The 17,149-nt window shown below is 39.9% G+C and overlaps 1 long non-coding RNA gene across 1 annotated transcript in view; it reads right to left on the bottom strand.

Annotated features, from left to right (window-relative positions):
- Window positions 1–5,794: 5,794 nt before the first annotated feature.
- LOC126416472 (uncharacterized) overlaps window positions 5,795–17,149 on the bottom strand; it is a 63,806-nt gene continuing 52,451 nt past the window's right edge. The window contains exon 3 of the long non-coding RNA XR_007575463.1: window positions 5,795–6,299. This is a non-coding gene — a long non-coding RNA (uncharacterized LOC126416472). The remainder of the gene's footprint in view (window positions 6,300–17,149) is intronic.

Below are 17,149 nucleotides of genomic sequence, written 5' to 3' on the forward strand. Positions count from 1 at the left end.
GACACATTTTCAAATAAAACCCATTAGCTATTTCAATATTGTTTAAAATACAAAGAAAGTTATTTACGTATTTCAATTTCTGTTAACTACACTTCATTGTTTCATCCATTTGACTTCTTTCCCTGCTTATTTTATCATTCTTTATGTTATTCTGTTAGCTCCATAAGCATTTTATTATACGTATTATCTAAATCGCCACAAGGGTGTCCCATAATTATTTTTGTCACTTAAACATTTCCTTTTAACAATCTAAAGTTAACTTCAGTCGCGTTTTTCATTTGTTGCATTTTAAGAGTGTTATAGCATATACACCCAGTAAGCCCACTGCAGACATTATCTATTGTATTTTTCTTTGAATACATTTTGTATAGTTATATAATTGATGAATGAGTGTAGGCTTACAGTAGTGGCATCTAACGAACTTATGAACAAACATTTTGTGGCTACTGTAGTGGTCTACTTAATTTGGTGATCATAGACAGAAATAAAATAATTTTATTCTGCACTTTATAGATCACCTGTTCTATTCACGACCATGTCTCAGCTTGTGAAGCTTGAGGAGCTCTCACATTAAAAATTCTGAGATATTACTTTTCAGCACGTCCTAACAGTTTTTCAGTCGTCAATAGAAAGTATGGAGACATGGGATTAACTGAATAAAAATCTGTCTCAATGCTTGTATTATATCTAAGAAAACGCACACTCTTTAAAAAGTTCCATTTACATTTGACTGGAAGTATTTGCCATTCTTAAACTACATTGTCGGTGACAACCACTTCGAGACAAGCGTGGAAATAAGAGCGATGTTGATACAACAATAAATTTGTCAAAAAATCTCTACTTACAATACATTTGAATTCTCAGAAAAAAAGGATAATTTAACGATTTCCTGAACACACTCGTGACAATCGTGAAATAGGTACTAAGACATAGATTTACTTCCATAGCACAGGCATCGGTAGAAGGATCAAAAAGTAATGAGTAATTGATTTTCTTGTTCTAACACTTTGACGTTTGTGTAGAATGTTTAAGTTTTCACTTGCTTGATAGGACTGTGAGCTACTTAAATTACGAGAGTCGTTCAATAAGTAATGATCCACATTTTTTTTTTGTGAACATATTTATTGTTAAGAGACAGAATTTGGTGACAATATACGTCAACATGTCTCGTCCATATCCTTTTTTTCTACGTAGTCTCCGTCACGTTCTATGGCGCCAACTTTGTGCTAGTAAAAGCTATTGTCCTGTAGGCGCAGCCATGTTTTCACTGCATGACCGACACTCTCATCATCTTCAAAGTGCGTTCCCCATAGAGAATCGTTAAGCGGCCCAAAGAGATGGAAGTCCGCGGGTGCCAGGCCTGGACTGTAGGGTGGATGAGGCAATGGTGTCCGTCCTAATCTGGCGATGTGTTCCTGGGTTCTCAGATTTGTGTGTGGGTGGGCATTATCGTGTTGGAGTAAGATTTCTGCTGGATTCTTGTCCGACCGAACACGTCGGAAACGTATGACTCTGAATTGATGGTTCAGCTCCATGACATCATATCCACGAGAATGACGCCATCACAATCCCAGAAGACCATGACTTTTTCGGCAGACGGAGTTGTCTTGAATTTCTTCTTTTGTGATGAATGAGGATGATGACACTACATGTATGTGGTGAACCCAGCTTTCGTCCTCCGTAACGATCCGTGACAGAAAGACCTCTCCATCGGTCTTAAAACGCTCCAACAATTCAGATGATATGGTCTTTCTTTGAAGCTTGTGGTCCGCTGTGAGCATTCGTGGTAGCCATCGTGAACACCTCTTTGAATATCCAAGAGTCTCGATCACTGCAGACGCGCTTCCAATACTGACTGCTTACTTTAGAGCCACTTGTCGAGTTGTGATGTGCCGATCGGCACGAAAAGTGGCATCCGCACGATTCAGCATGTCTGGAGCAGTAGCTATGGCAGGAAGTCCCGAGCGTGGCTGATCATGGAACTCGGTTTATGCATTTCCTGAGGCTGTGACTTTCTTTATCCATCGCCCAACTGCACTCATATCAACTGTAAAATCGCCAACACTGCACACAAACGTTTGTAGATGTTCACCACGGTTTATATTTCCGCGCACAAGCACGCTGCTTACAACGTGAGTCGTATGTCGACGCCATTTTGACGCTGTAGTACGGCTCTGCCATCTGCCAGCACGGTTCGAAACTTCACCGGCGCACAGAACAAACATCAAATATGAAGCGCCAACAAGGACTTTTGTCTATGTATATCAATGGCTTTTAAAAAATGTGGGACATTAGTTATTGAAAGATCTACATCTACATCTAAATCTACATTTATACACCTCAAGCCACCCAACGGTGAGTGGCGGAGGGCACTTTACGTGCCACTGTCATTACCTCCCTTTCTGTTCCAGTCGCGTATGGTTCGCGAGAAGAACGACTGCCGGAAAGCCTCCGTGCGCGCTCGAATCTCTAATCTTACATTCTTGATCTCCTCGGGAGGTATAAGCAGGGGGAAGCACTACATTCGACACCTCATACGGAAACGCACCCTCTCTAAACCTGCACAGCAAGCTACACCGCGATGCAGAGCGCCTCTCTTGCAGAGTCTGCCACTTGAGTTTGCTAAACATGTCCGTAACGCTATCACGCTTACCAAATAACCTTGTGACGAAACGCGCCGTTCTTCTTTGGATCTTCTCTATTTCCTCTGTCAACCCGACCTGGCACGGATCCCACACTGATGAGCAATACTCAAGTATAGGTCGAACGAGTGTTTTGTAAGCCACTCCTTTGTTGAAACTTCCTGGCAGATTAAAACTGTGTGCCCGACCGAGACTCGAACTCGGGGCCTATGCCTTTCGCGGGCACTTGCCCGCGAAAGGCAAAGGTCCCGAGTTCGAGTCTCGGTCGGGCACACAGTTTTAATCTGCCAGGAAGTTTCATATCAGCGCACACTCCGCTGCAGAGTGAAAATCTCATTCACTCCTTTGTTGATGGACTACGTTTTGTAAGGACTCTCCAAGTGAATCTCAACCTGGCACCCGCCTTACCAACAATTAATTTTATACGATCATTCCACTTCAAATCGTTCCATACGCATACTCCCAGATATTTTACAGAAGTAACTGTTACCAGTGTTTGTTCCGCTATCATATAATCATACAATAAAAGATCCTTCTTTCTATGTATTCGCAATACATTACATTTGTTTATGTTAAGGGTGAGTTGCCACTCCCTGCACCAAGTGCCTATCCACTGCAGATCTTCCTGCATTTCGCTGCAATTTTCTAGTGCTGCAACTTCTCTGTATACTACAGCATCATCCTCGAAAAGCCGCATGGAACTTCCGACACTATCCTCGTATTCAAAATTACAATAATTTATATTGCAGGAAGGACTATCTGCCTCACTCTTTGTTAATTTGTCTGCTGACTACAGGCAAAGGCTAGATGAAATAACACACGACATGACAGGCCCTTATGGAAGGAGGCTTTTTTCAAAGTAAGTGGCGATAGAACATTTATTCTGGCTAAGAGAGGCATTCAATAAGTAATGTAACACATTTTGTTCTAGGCCAGTTTTGGTTGGAAATACGCGTAATTTGTTGTGAGAAATCATGGAACATTCCCACTTCAACCATTATAGTTTCATGAACTTCCGATAGGTGGCGGTGCTATACATAGCTTTCAAAATGGCGTCTGTAGTGGGTGTGCATTCAAGCAGAGAGCTGGTACTGAATTACTTTTGGCGGAAAACCAGAACATTGCAGATACTCATAAGCGCTTGCTGAATGTCTACAGAGATCTTAAAGTGAAAAGAAGCATGGTGGGTCACTGGGCGAGTCTCCCGCCATCAGTGCAGAGCAAACCCGTCCGATCTCACGTGTGCCAGCTGACCACACGCAGTTGTCACTCTTGCAGTGTTGGAATGCGCGGACAGTCTCGTTTGAGGCAATCGACGAATCATAATCGAACACCTCACTTCACAACTGTACATCTGTTGGTAGTGCTGAGACATGTCTACTAGTCGGGGTGCTCAAAGGTGTCTGCCTACAGGGTTCCCTGAAGACCATAAAGATCAACGAAAGATCTCATATGCGGAATTGCTTGTGCGTTCCTGTAGTTCTCTATCTTATTGCCGATACAGCTGTCGCCTCACTAAAATGTAGACTAGAGCTCATGGACAATCATAGTAAATGTTCCTGCTATCTGCACGATTTTCATTATCTGCGTATGTGGGATGGTGGAAAACTAAAACGTACATACATGGTGCTAAGGACTATGTTAAGTGATGGTGCTGACTGGGACAAAAGGATCTGAGCACCCATTATACCTTATGGAGATTCTCCACAGAACACATTACCTTATATTACAAGAAGCAATTTTATTGACTTTTCTCAGTATGTAAACTTACAAATCTTTCTGATTTTAATTATGTATGTAGCTAGTTGTGAAAGGAGTTTTTCAAAACACAAGACGATGAAGACATTCCTTAGGTCAACAGCAATACCCTAAAGTCAATAGATAAATATACTATTTTGAAAGATTTTACTGAGTTTAAGGCCAGAAAAGTTTCAGCATTATTTTTACTTAATGGGAAAATGGCCAGTATGTGTACATAATAACTGTACAAATCATACACGACTTTATTAATATTTTTCGGTTGTACTGGACACAAATTTGTGTTCTCCTTTTCAGTTTGACACATAAAATTTTGTATGTTTGCTAATTTTCAGTTACTTCCACGGAAAATTTTCTAAATTTTACCTACTTATTTCTGAGTTTTCTTCAGATATAATATATAACTTATGCAATTAAATAATTTCTTATGTTTAGCGTGTAAATCTAAAATGTATCTCTGCCCTAATTTTTTCGATGAAAAACTAAAGAGTTTGTAAACTATAGTTTAAAAGTTTCCATTATTAAACAAATTCTTTCCGATCAGTTTATCGGATAACACATTTCATTCAAGCTAGAATAATAAAATGACTCTAGTTATTTCTGCCTTCATTAAAAGCTTTCAAGGACCTCAGGAGCTATCTTAATGGAAATGTATTGTTTCTTCTTTGATCAGTTAGCACTGAAGATTCAGAAACTTATTTCTGTTACAGATGTACTTTATATCACTTATTTTAGAAGAAAGATCAACCCATTTCCACTCTCACTCGATTTATTTTGCAAAGATCTTACCAAAAGTCCAATAAAAGGGAACTGATGTCTGAGGGAAAAAGGAGGCGTCAAAGATGTGTCGCTTGTACAGAAAAATGTTCTCGTAGCGGTCCTGGCTTTATCAGAAATTTGTGGTTCTTCTGTAGTTTTCCCGCCAGTTTTACTGTTCTTTTCAGATTATATCGCAACTTTACAGAACCGCACTTGTGCTAATAGCCACACAGAGAATAACCCAAGAATTGTTTACATTTTCTTGTTTATTTACTCTCGCTGACGTTTTTATTTTTCAAAGTAGCACACGCGCAATACACTACAAACATGTTATTGGGGCATCTTTTCTCATTTTGCAACACGCTCCTGCAGTTAATTGGAAGCTAGTAAGTGTATAAAATTGAATATCTTACCACTCCGCAGGCAAATATGATTTTATAAACATTTTCTTCCTTTCTAAGATTAAATGTAAAACTTCAGATTAAATGTAAAATTTGTTATAGCAGCAAAGGAGCTCGAGCAAACAGATAATAGTGTCATATTGTTTAAACAGAGCTTGGTGCAGCGTGCTGCTCCTAATATACGACAGAAACAAACAGGTTTGAACAATATGTGACTATTGAAAAATTACTATATTTATCGAGTGAAAATCCATTTTTATTCAATAATAATTTGAGAAGTTTACATAAATCAGAAGAGAAAAAAGCTTACACATATGTACGTTGCATAATTGTTATCACACTTCATTGGTGCTTCCTATCAAAGTAACATCCACATGGATCTTGGGAGATCATTTCTTTGGACGAGACTTCACGGGAGAAGATTTCCTGGAGGAAGATCCCGCTTCAGGGGCTTTTACCTTACCAAGAAGTATTAAACATTGCGATTCAAATTTAGAGAATTCACGAACAGACATATTAGTGAGAATAGGGTGCAAAAGAGACAAAAATTTTGTCACCTTTCCTTCTGCTATGGGAGAATTATGTTGGCTAGCACGCCGAGCGTTTTCTGTGCTTGACTTTCCTCGATATTTACGTTTATGACCACTGGACATCTCCAAAGCAGCTCTACGGTCATCAGATAACTGATAACTGCCTGGATCCTTTACCACCTTGTTCCATGCTGCCTTGCAGTGAGATGCTAAAACAAAGAAGTACATTCTCAATATGAAAACAGCATTGTAAATTTTTTGTTGAATAAACAACTCCATAATAACATTATAATTAATATTAGTATGAAATAAATTTCAAATGATAAATACTTGAATTACGTAGTTTTCTTTTACTTATTTCAAATTTTTAGCAACTCAACGATCACGTGTGCCTCTTTTCACCACGCATTTGCAGTACTGTTGGGGGTATTGTAGAAGAGACAATAATAATTCGTAGTCTGTTGAGAAAGGGGTAAATGAATTTACGAAATCATCAGTAATGGAAAAGGACACCTGAACATGCTGAATCAATATTTTATGTGATATTGGAGTACTTTGTAATACTGTTTTAAAAGACTGCAATGTAAACGAAAAAGAGCGTATATTACCCGTATAGGACACTTTAGTTATGTTACCAGTAAGGGAGAAAACTGCGTCGGCGTGAGGTATTTTCTGGTTGCCCACTTCAGGGTCTGCTGTATCGTAGGGGCAAGCATGCAGCTTCCACGATGTTGCAGTTCTTATGACCAGCACCTCGAGCCTCCCACTCCCTTCCCCCACCCAGTTAACCAATTGTATAAATGTTAACCAATGTATAAATGGCGGGCTGTACTATGGACAGAGGAATCCTGCATGGTGGCGATTCCTACCATTATCGCTAATATTTAATATTCAGTTAACACTACACTTTTCTTTATTGCTGTAATTTATTGTCTTAATGCTTTGCATTTATTACCTTTCTGTTATCCTCCTTATCTTCATTAGGATAACTTACAGTTGCCAGATGTTATCTTAGACCCTTTCCCTAACTTTCATAATTTATTATCCGTATTGCTGATGTTTATTACACAATTAGTTTAATTTATGACACAAGATGGTGTCTAAGATGGATGAAGTTGATATCACTATCAATCATGGCTGCCAAAAATGATGGATATGTTAACAACAACCACCAGTCCAAAATAGAATTTCAAAGGCATGTGTGCACCAGTAATACTTTAAAAACATGCTACTGGTCGTACAGTACATCCCAGCATTACGCTAAGCGTAAAATTAAGAAAATCCGTATTAGAGTTCTCGCTTGAGAATTGTATTTTGCATAGGCCTTTTACTCAAGACATTTTGGGACATTTTGACACAATGTAAGACATTACACATTATAAAGGTATGTGTGTAACTACCTTTTTGTAAACAAAGCGCACTCTTGCTACGTGACAGTGAGGTGTAAGGATGCTTTCCGCGACATTAAAATGTTCGAGGTAATGTTCCCACACTTCGAAATATGTTGCTACAGTGCAGACAGACTACAGGTGGTTGCCAGGTGCAGTGAGTACTGGCAGAGTGGCCGTCATGAAATTAGATACCTCAAGGTCACATCCGCTGCTTGTAGTTCACCAAAGCTAACTGCTGTGATTCGCCTGCCTCATTGCCATGTTCGCCTATGTAGACTATTAACACTGCAGTAGGTCAGTGCCAGCTGAATGTTTCCATGTGATACGTGTGGGTTCAGTCTTCCATAGAACAGTACATCGCCTGGTATTTGGTAGTGACAGAAACGCAGGAGCAAGGGCCTACATGCAGTGCTTCTCTGGTCACCGTACATAGAGGAGAAAAGAGGTTGGGAAACAATCTAAAATTGTGGTACTGATCTGGCTAATAGTGAAGCAGCCAGAAATTATATAAATTTTACCCAAGTTCATAAAATGACAACAAAACTGAGCCGTGGCGGCTCATATCGATAGTGCCACTCTGGTGGTTTATCTTTCCTGCCACGGTCAGGGCGGTAAGCAGCGCCCTCTGGGGCCTACGCGAGGAGTAACGAGGCGAGGTCCTGTGGGGGTGTGCTACAGGACGTGGTGGAAGACGGTTGTCGGATTGACGCAGCGAGTGTGGGACCGGACCTATCGCATGGAGATATACAAGTTGGCTCTGAACGGAAGGCGCCGTAGCAAGCAGCGGGAAGCGGGCGTCCTGTAATTTGTGTGAAGGAGTAACGAGTTTTGCATTGGATGTTCCAGTGGTTCCCGAGAGTTGCGGTGGCTGCTTTCGGAGAAGAGAGTTGGTAAGAGCTTGTGTCTACGCTCTTTTCCGTACGATGTTGCTGCCTGCCGTTATAAACGGGTGAAAAATCAGGCGCTTGTATTGACTATACGGGAACTGGTGATGTAAAATTACATTTGTCATTGAGTCTCACTTGCACAGTGACAATTTAGAGGCGAAAACTGTGGTGGTTTCATTAGGTCTGCTTCTTTTCTGTGCAACTAAGGGAGTCAGTTACTTGGGGTAACTGAGGGAGCACCATTATGTTGCTCTAAGTGAGACGTTCTCCACGTTTTGTCTATGTCTTCGCGAATCGAAATCGTGGGGGAGTACATGTGTGAGTAATTTGCTATTGTATTGGTGGTTATGTTGTAAAGACTGTTCTCTGGTGTGTTAAATCACGTGCTGATTGTAGCCAATCTAAGTAGAAGTTACCATTGCTACTTGCTTACGTGCTACTGTCCTTATGATTGGCGTTGTTTGCCTTTTGATTGTGGGTGTGCTCAGGTTAAAAAAAAATTACGGCTACTATTCATAAGGGTTGTCTAGTAAAGAAATTGCTGAAGCTTTTATCATATGCTGATCTGTTTGCCTATCACATTGGCTTTCTATGCAGTAACTGAAGGAATGTGTATAGTGGTTCAAGATTGTAGGCTGACTAGTATTTGAACTGGTGTTGAGGTTAAGGGCGAGTTCAGCATCCCGCAAACCCGCACGCTGCGCGCGGTTAAATGTTCCGCTATTGGGGAGCCGGCTCTCTGTTCTTCGATTTTGTAAGGATACGTGATGAGTGCATCGCTGTAGTTTTTCCCGTGCTAAATTGCGGGGTGTCGGTGCCGTCTTAGGGTGATGTATGTTATGTTGAAACGGAATTAACTGTACCAAACTTAAGAGAGCTTTTAGTTTGTTTTAGGTATGTACATGGAATGATGTTGATATTTTGTCGATTGCGGAATAACTTCCTGTGTGGGGAGATCCTCTGAGGGACTTGTATTGTAATGTTGCAATGCGGTCCATCTGAAACGAGCTGCTTAAAATTTGGGTCTGCAGCTCTCTGATGTTATATATTACTGTTTTATCTTAAATGTCTTGGATGTAATATGGTTGTTGAGGATTATGTAATTAATTTTGATCGCTGGTTCCTTAAAGGAAGTATTTCGTTTCAAAATATGTGCTCGGTCAGAGCCTATTTAAATATAATTTTAACTTATCATTCAAAATTTCTAGTCTTGCTTTCTTAAAAGGCTTTCAGTTAAATGATTGCTATTTACCTGTTTAAATGTTTGAGTGACTTAAAGGAAAAGAATATTATTTTGTAATTTGTACTGATTGTTCCTTCTGGGTAATACCTTACTTATGTGTTCAATAAATGAGTGTCTAGTCAATGGTGATGCACTGATCTATTGCTAGCCTACCCCTTCCACTCCAAAGCCTATTGAGCTGCTTTGTGTCGAAATTGTGTTCAGAACACCCCTCTGACCTGACACCTCAAAAACGTTGTTGTATTTTCGAATCGGCTGTATTCTGTATTAACAGTGCATTAACACTGACAGAATCTCTATAGGTGAGCAAGTGCTCTGATTCTTCAAGAAATGGATACCAATGAAAACTAAAATCACTGAATTTGACGATTTTGAAGGAATGGTTGTGCATAGAACTGCGTTTCGATACCATAACAGAGGAGAGTATCCGACTGCTGAAAAGATACAGAGTGATCTCTGTGAAAAAAATTAATTATCCTAGCACAGAGACCTCGGTTCTTTGTCTTTTCTCCACACTTGGTTTTTGATTCAGAAACTATGATGATAGACAAATTTTTAATGGAATACTGAGACTTTGTTTTGTGTAAAATGCTCTTACTGCATCCTGAGGACGATAGTATAGTGTTATACTCTTGTATTATACTTCAATAAAACTTGGGTTACACAAAACCACATACAAAAAATATATGAACACATGTGCGGAAAAACGGGCTAACGCTCAAATGTAAAAGCTTGGAGATAAGTGCTGCCATCTGTTGCTGGGTCCGGGAACTATCAAAATTGACACTGGTGTCACACCCTCCTAAATATCACTTACGGCTGATTTGAGAAATCAAGGCTTCGTGTGAAACGTATTTTTTTTAAATTTCTTTTTTTGGTTGTTTGAGATCTCCTATTTTGCTTGCCGCTCATGAGACAGAAACAGAGTGTAAAACTGCTATAGACTGGTCTTCACTATTCCTGGAGGTTTGTTCGTACATTGTAATGAGAAGGGCCAAAATTGGTTGGCCAGGGGTTTTTATAAAATTGACGATGACAAATAGCAATTTGAAAAGAGAGAGAGAAGGCATGATGTTGCTGGACCATTCGTATGAGGGGTAGTTGTTTCAAAGAATCACTCTTCTTCAGACATGATTTTTAAGGTATTTAAGATATGGGAGCTTGTACCATGTTTCAATTAGTAAAAAGCTATACAGCAGATGGGTCAATGATAATGTCAGATGGGTGGGTTAGTTATGAAAGTTTAGACGAAATTGGATACATAAATTTGGTTGTCATTCTGTTGAATTTAGGGACAAAAAAACAGGGGCATGCACAAACACAACTGAAGGGTATTTGGGGGGGGGGGGGAATAAAAAGTATTATTGGATGAGGTAAAAGGAAAATCGGTTGTTTTAGATTTTTTTGGAAGGTGTGGGGAGGATGCATGTGCCAAAGTAAGAGAGTTACATTTCTTTTTTGGAGAGGAGGTGCATTTTGTTTTTTTGTTGTAATATTTGCAATTATTTTTATTTCGTTAATTTTCTTTCATTTTTGGTTTATATTAGTACTAAAGTATTAACATAGTTTTTTTAAATGGTTCACATAGCCTTGATATCTTGGACGTCAACCTGTTGGAGATTCTACTCTGCTACTGGTGTGTATCCTATTACCTTAATTTCAGTTCTGTACTAGTTTTGTCTAACAGTGACTTCCTGTGTGATGGTTCTTGCACTGTGCGCTGACGTTGGCAATTGTTTGATGTTGATGTTGGCGAATTTGTAAATATCAGTTGGGTAAATGTAGTAGTAGCGGGAAAAGAGATGTATTTTTTGGAAATATGAAAGTTCCGAATTTCAGAGAGACTGGTTACCTCGTGAGTCAATAGAACAGCTTAATGTCAGGATAATAGATTAGTTTAGCCGGAGATCAAGGTTAGGATAGAATGTGACGAGTTGGATGTGGGTTGGCAAAGCCAACTTATCTTACAATGGAAAAGGTGTCAGTAGTGACTTACTGATCTGTAACATAACCTGAGGTCTAGGTTAGATCGGAATGCAACAATTAGTTTTTAAGTTATCAAATCCATGGAATGTGACAGCGGAAAATATTTCTACACACTGATCTGTAGCATATCCAGAGGTCTAAGTTAGACTGGAATGCAACAGTCTAATTGCGAGTTGGCCAAGCCAACGAATGTGACTGCGGAAAATCCTTTCTGAGGTGATAGACCGATCTGTAGCGTAGTCCGAGGTCTAAGTTAAGTTCTAATGCAACAGTTAGTTTGTGAGTTATCGAAGTCAACGAATCTGACAGCAGAAAAGATATCTATGGTGACACACTGATCTGTAGTGTAATCTGTGGTGTAAGTTAGGTTGGAATGCAGCAGTTTGGCTGTGAGTTGCCAACGTATCTGACAGCGGAAAAGCTTTCTGTGGTCACAGATTGATCTGTAGCGTAGCCTGATGTCTAGGCTAGGTAATAACGTAACAACTTTCTCATTAAAGCCAAGAAAACTACAAGTACTAAGAAATTCACCTGTAGAGTACCAAGTGGTTTGAGTTAAGTGTAATCTGCAAATGTCGGTCAGGTGTCTAAGGAAAGAAATACCAAGACGAATTTACCATGCCTGGTTTATTGTACTGTATGTGATGATATATGATGCTCTTAGCAGTATCATAATTGTTTTGGGACTTTGCCGAATATTTGGACTGTGTGGCTCAGTTACGAGTTGTTAGTAGAAAACTGCAGCTGGTATTATCTACGAAAGAGTATTGTCACTGACAAAAATGTTCAAATGTGTATGAATTCCTAAGGGACCAAACCACTGACGTCATTGGTCCCCAGACTTAGACACGACTTAAACTAACTTATGCTAAGAACAACACACACACCCACGCCCGAGGGGAGGACTCGAACCTCCGGCGGGAGGGGGCGCGCAATCCGTGACATGGCGCCTCGAACCCCGCGACCACTCTGCGCGGCATTGTCATTGGCTGATAGCATACTAACGGTTTAACGTTATCAGTTTGTTATTGGTGATGCTTGTTTGATTTAGTTCCAAATACGACTCGGTTTACGAGGAATTATTTATTAGAGATATTTCGCTGTTTTTGAATGTAATATGTTACGGTTATTCGCGAAGCAAATATTATTTCCGAGATTCATGGGAGTCATTATGAACAGTACCAGACTTTGGAAAAGTAGCTGAGCCTTTAAATGTATTTTTAGTTTACTTTTTGGTACGATAGTTTCGAGTCTTTCGTTTAGCAGCATGGTTTCTTTTTCAGTTACATAGGCTGTATTTTCAGAAAATTAATGTGTATTTCTTACTTTGGTAGTCTGTGGTTTTCAACAGATACCGGTAGTTTTAGTTCTTGGTTATGATTCGATTTAAGTCCAACAGTTGACTTACAGAAGTGTATTTCGGAATAGTTTCCATTTTTTACCAGAATAATTTCTTTTCACTTCATATTTTACGTTTCGGCGTCCATTATAGTAGTAGATTGTGTGTTTACGACAGGGCCTACTCGGTTACTTTTTCGTTCTAGAAAGTATTTCTTTTACTTTCATTACAATATTCGTAATCGGAAGTATTGACTTTGCATCGTTGTTTTTTTCCCCTTATTCACTGTTTCTGTCTATTACGATGAAGAAATCCACATTTATATGACGTCACATTGGGCGTAATATTTACGACGTGTGTCCCACGTTTTTTACGTCACTCGTCAAAGCCAACAACTCGTATCGAAGACTCCTCTTTAACCACTGAGAGCATCCTGCCAGAGACGCCATCTTCTTCAGTGCTCTCCAGTGCTCGCAGCCACGCTCTGCGGCAGCCAAAGAGCACAGAGCACTAGGGCCAAGTCCAGGTTATTTACTGACCTCAACTCTGCAGCCCCGACCAGAGTGGCACGTTTTGTGTATCCATGTGCAAATGCAACGTCGCAGACGAGAAAATTACACAGTTTTCGTCACCTGAAAAACAGCTTCTAAACTGAAGTGTAATGTTATTTCACAGGTACGCCTACAACATTTACTGGACCCAAGCACTATGTAATTTGATATATAATGCATAATACATTTCTATGTAGTCAGCATTAAACAGGAAATCGCAGTAGACTTTGAGAAAAAACAGCTATTTTATAGGCAGACTCATTACATACATCTACAGATTTGCGTGGTATGTCGCTAGCTATGTAGACAAGTATCACAACCGGAAAAACGTTGTTGGAATCTTATAATAGTACCATCCCATTTGATAGAAAGGTGTCTTTATCCCTTTCTTGTCACAAACTATGTAGACGACTAACACAACCAGGAAAGTGAATCATCTCGATGTAATGTAGAGTAATACTGTCAGTGATTTTCTAGGAATCTGATCACTATGAAAAATGAAATGAAATTATCGTGTACCATTGTTGGCCAGGGGGCCCCATCCGAGGATGTTCGGCGACCAGGTTACAAATCTTATTTCAAGTGACGCCACATTGGCGACTTGCACGTCGGTGATGACGGGATGATGATGACAACACAACATACAGTCCATGAGGGAGAAAAATCTCCAACCCCACCAGGAATTGAACCCGGGCCCGCTGCATGTGGGCAAACACTATGGAAGAGCATCATTGCATCTGATCGAAAGCATTCCCGAGCTCCCCCGACCCCCAAAAAATGTCACAGGTGATATAGACAGTGGGAAAATAAACCTCCTCTCTTCAGGCGTCTACAACAGTTTGTTGAGCTTCCCCACAACGACGAAATGTGTCAGTCTTTGTTGGATCATCTCTTTTTTTTATACCAACTTGATACTGGCCCTAAACTGATGAGCAGCACCCAAAACTAACCGTTCTTACAACTGTTTCGTAAGCCACTACTTTCATGGAACAATTGTATTCCCTTAACGATATTTCAATGTTCCTCAGTATGGTATATGATTTTCTTAGAAGTTGTAGGTCGACCAGAATGGTTACTCCTATTTATTACCAATGGTGCATTAAAACAGAAACGGATCTCTTCGTATATTTATGTGCATTAGTTACATTTATTTACGTTAATGATCAACTGACTGTACCTGCAAGAGCCAACTATCCTCTGCAGTTCCACATGCATTTTGCTCAAGCCTACTTGTATTACAACCCTCCTATAGACATTAGCATCGTGTGCCAACAGCCTACACCTACATCTAAACACATGCCCAACACGACACCGTGCGGTGCGTGGTCGAGAGTACATCATAAAAGTTTATCGATTTCTTTTTCCTAATTCACGCGCATACTGATTGAGGAAAAAAAAATTAGCTAAACTCTGTTATCTTATTTATAACATCGCTATGCTACATGTACGATGATGGTGGCACACTGCTCGCAGAACGTTCATTGAATACAGTGGTCCTAAATTTACTCAATGGTGTTTTGCGAGAAATTTGATGTCTTCTTTCGAAGGATTCCCAATGTTTTCTGTTACATTTTCTAAAAGGTTATGTCGACCTGATACAGTCCTAGCAGCCTTATGGGGCTTTCGATGTTATCCACTGGATCATTTATCTTGGAGTGGTTACTTCACAGGCCAGCCACAACCATTCAGTTACGTAGGGCGATTTCATAAGTAATGTCAGTATGTGACCCAGGTGCCATTTTTATATGTTATATCATATACTACATGATATCACATGTTATAACATATGTTATCATATGTTATGTATTGAAGCTTGACAACTATATTACGCCACTGCACAATGCACCGTGAGAGGCACCCACATGCCTTGCTCATTTTGTGGCATCAAACAGTCAGGCCTGCAAGATGAGTGGTCTGCCAAGCGAGTGGATTCAATCTTATTTATCAAGTAACCTGAGCTCTAGTACTCAGAATTAAGTTACAAATTATTCTCCTGTTTGAATATTACGCAACGGATACGGATAACGCACATCTGACTATTAGTAATTTACACAACTCTGACTGTTCACTATGCACTGGCAATACCACATTTTCTTTCTTATTCAACGGCTTTGATCAACACGTGGCCATCGCACTGAATATGAATGGCGCACACATTATAAATTCTGGGTATCATGACAACATACAATTCCAAGGAAAAAGCCACCAATCTTTTTCTTTTCATTATTTTATTTATTCCGATAAATTCTATAACCTAAACACACAAATTCTATAACCTACAACAATTACACATGAGAAACTCCGCCCAGTGGGCATGGCTTTACATTGGTGATTCTCTATCTTATGGTCTCTTAATTATCTAACATTACAGTGCACTTTCTGGATAGGATGGTGGATCTTTTGCTATATCTCACACTTCGATTCTCACAACGATCATCACAAAACTTTCCTCCAGACCGAGCGGTACAAAAAGGAACATGCATAACCCACTGCCTCTGAACCTATCTTGTTACTCTCCCATGCCAACCACACATACTTAAATTTCATGAAATACATCACACTGGCAACATACAATACAAAGAAATAGTCACAACGTTATAATCACATCACTTTCAGCTTTCCCACTTCAATTATTATTTATCCCAGTTTCACACGACACTGCCCCACTTCGTAACTTTTCTTTCCTACTATGAACTCTGGAGGATATATGCACGTCTTCCTGTGCAATGCAAGCCAAGTGGCGTTGCTGGATAGACGGCTGACTCACCTTGCTTCACTCTCAGAGTATTATAATTTGAATTAAGCGTCACACGGAAACATAATGCGCAAAGTAATATTAAGAACATATTCGTCACACACGCGAGTCCTCAACTGATACCATGGACGAGTACTTCTCTTTATCCTTTGTCTCATACACAGATTGAGACTCACACAGTACTCACCACGTGGAAGTACTCGTCTCAAATTTCAAGTCCTGCACACGCCATTTCTTAAATATTTCCAACTTATTGTACACACGCTAGTAATTCAGCTTAACTTAAGCAGTCAGAAGTATTTCAACTTATTGCTACACGTGGTTTCATTGTGACCGTTGGTCACTTCCGAAGATTACTACGATCCCCTTAATATTACCTGCCTGACATTTAATTCTCCCCACAAAAGTTCCTGAAATAGAGAAATTATTATTCTAAACTACTCTTAAGTATTTCACATGCATACAATGTCTCCACTCTTTTGTCCTTACGGAGCACGCCTAAGACAGGTCTTACCAACACCAGATCCAGCGGCAGAGTGCTGAAACATGGCCGTTCTTCAGGTCCTCTCGCACCTCCGTTGAGGTGGGGAAGACCGTGCTACCCATTGGTCAGCCACATTTCAGGCACTCAAAGCTCAGGTAAATTTCATCTCTTTGGTTCCACCAAAGGACTGTCTCAAAGATGATCATATCTTCACATTCACTATCTGCAGTTAGCAGACGACCATACATTCATTCATTTCACAGATCTCACCAAATTGGATGTATGGATTAATTCTGTGGGAGTGCACATGTGATCAATTAAATAAATAAATTATCCTTCTTTCCTACACTGTTATCTGGCTTTGGTGTATTAAGTGAAATTGAGTTATTCTTACAAAAAATATGTTGTTATGACGAGAATAAC

This window comes from Schistocerca serialis, chromosome 8 (genome assembly GCF_023864345.2).
Source record: "Schistocerca serialis cubense isolate TAMUIC-IGC-003099 chromosome 8, iqSchSeri2.2, whole genome shotgun sequence".
In the NCBI taxonomy this organism is placed as follows: domain Eukaryota; kingdom Metazoa; phylum Arthropoda; class Insecta; order Orthoptera; family Acrididae; genus Schistocerca; species Schistocerca serialis.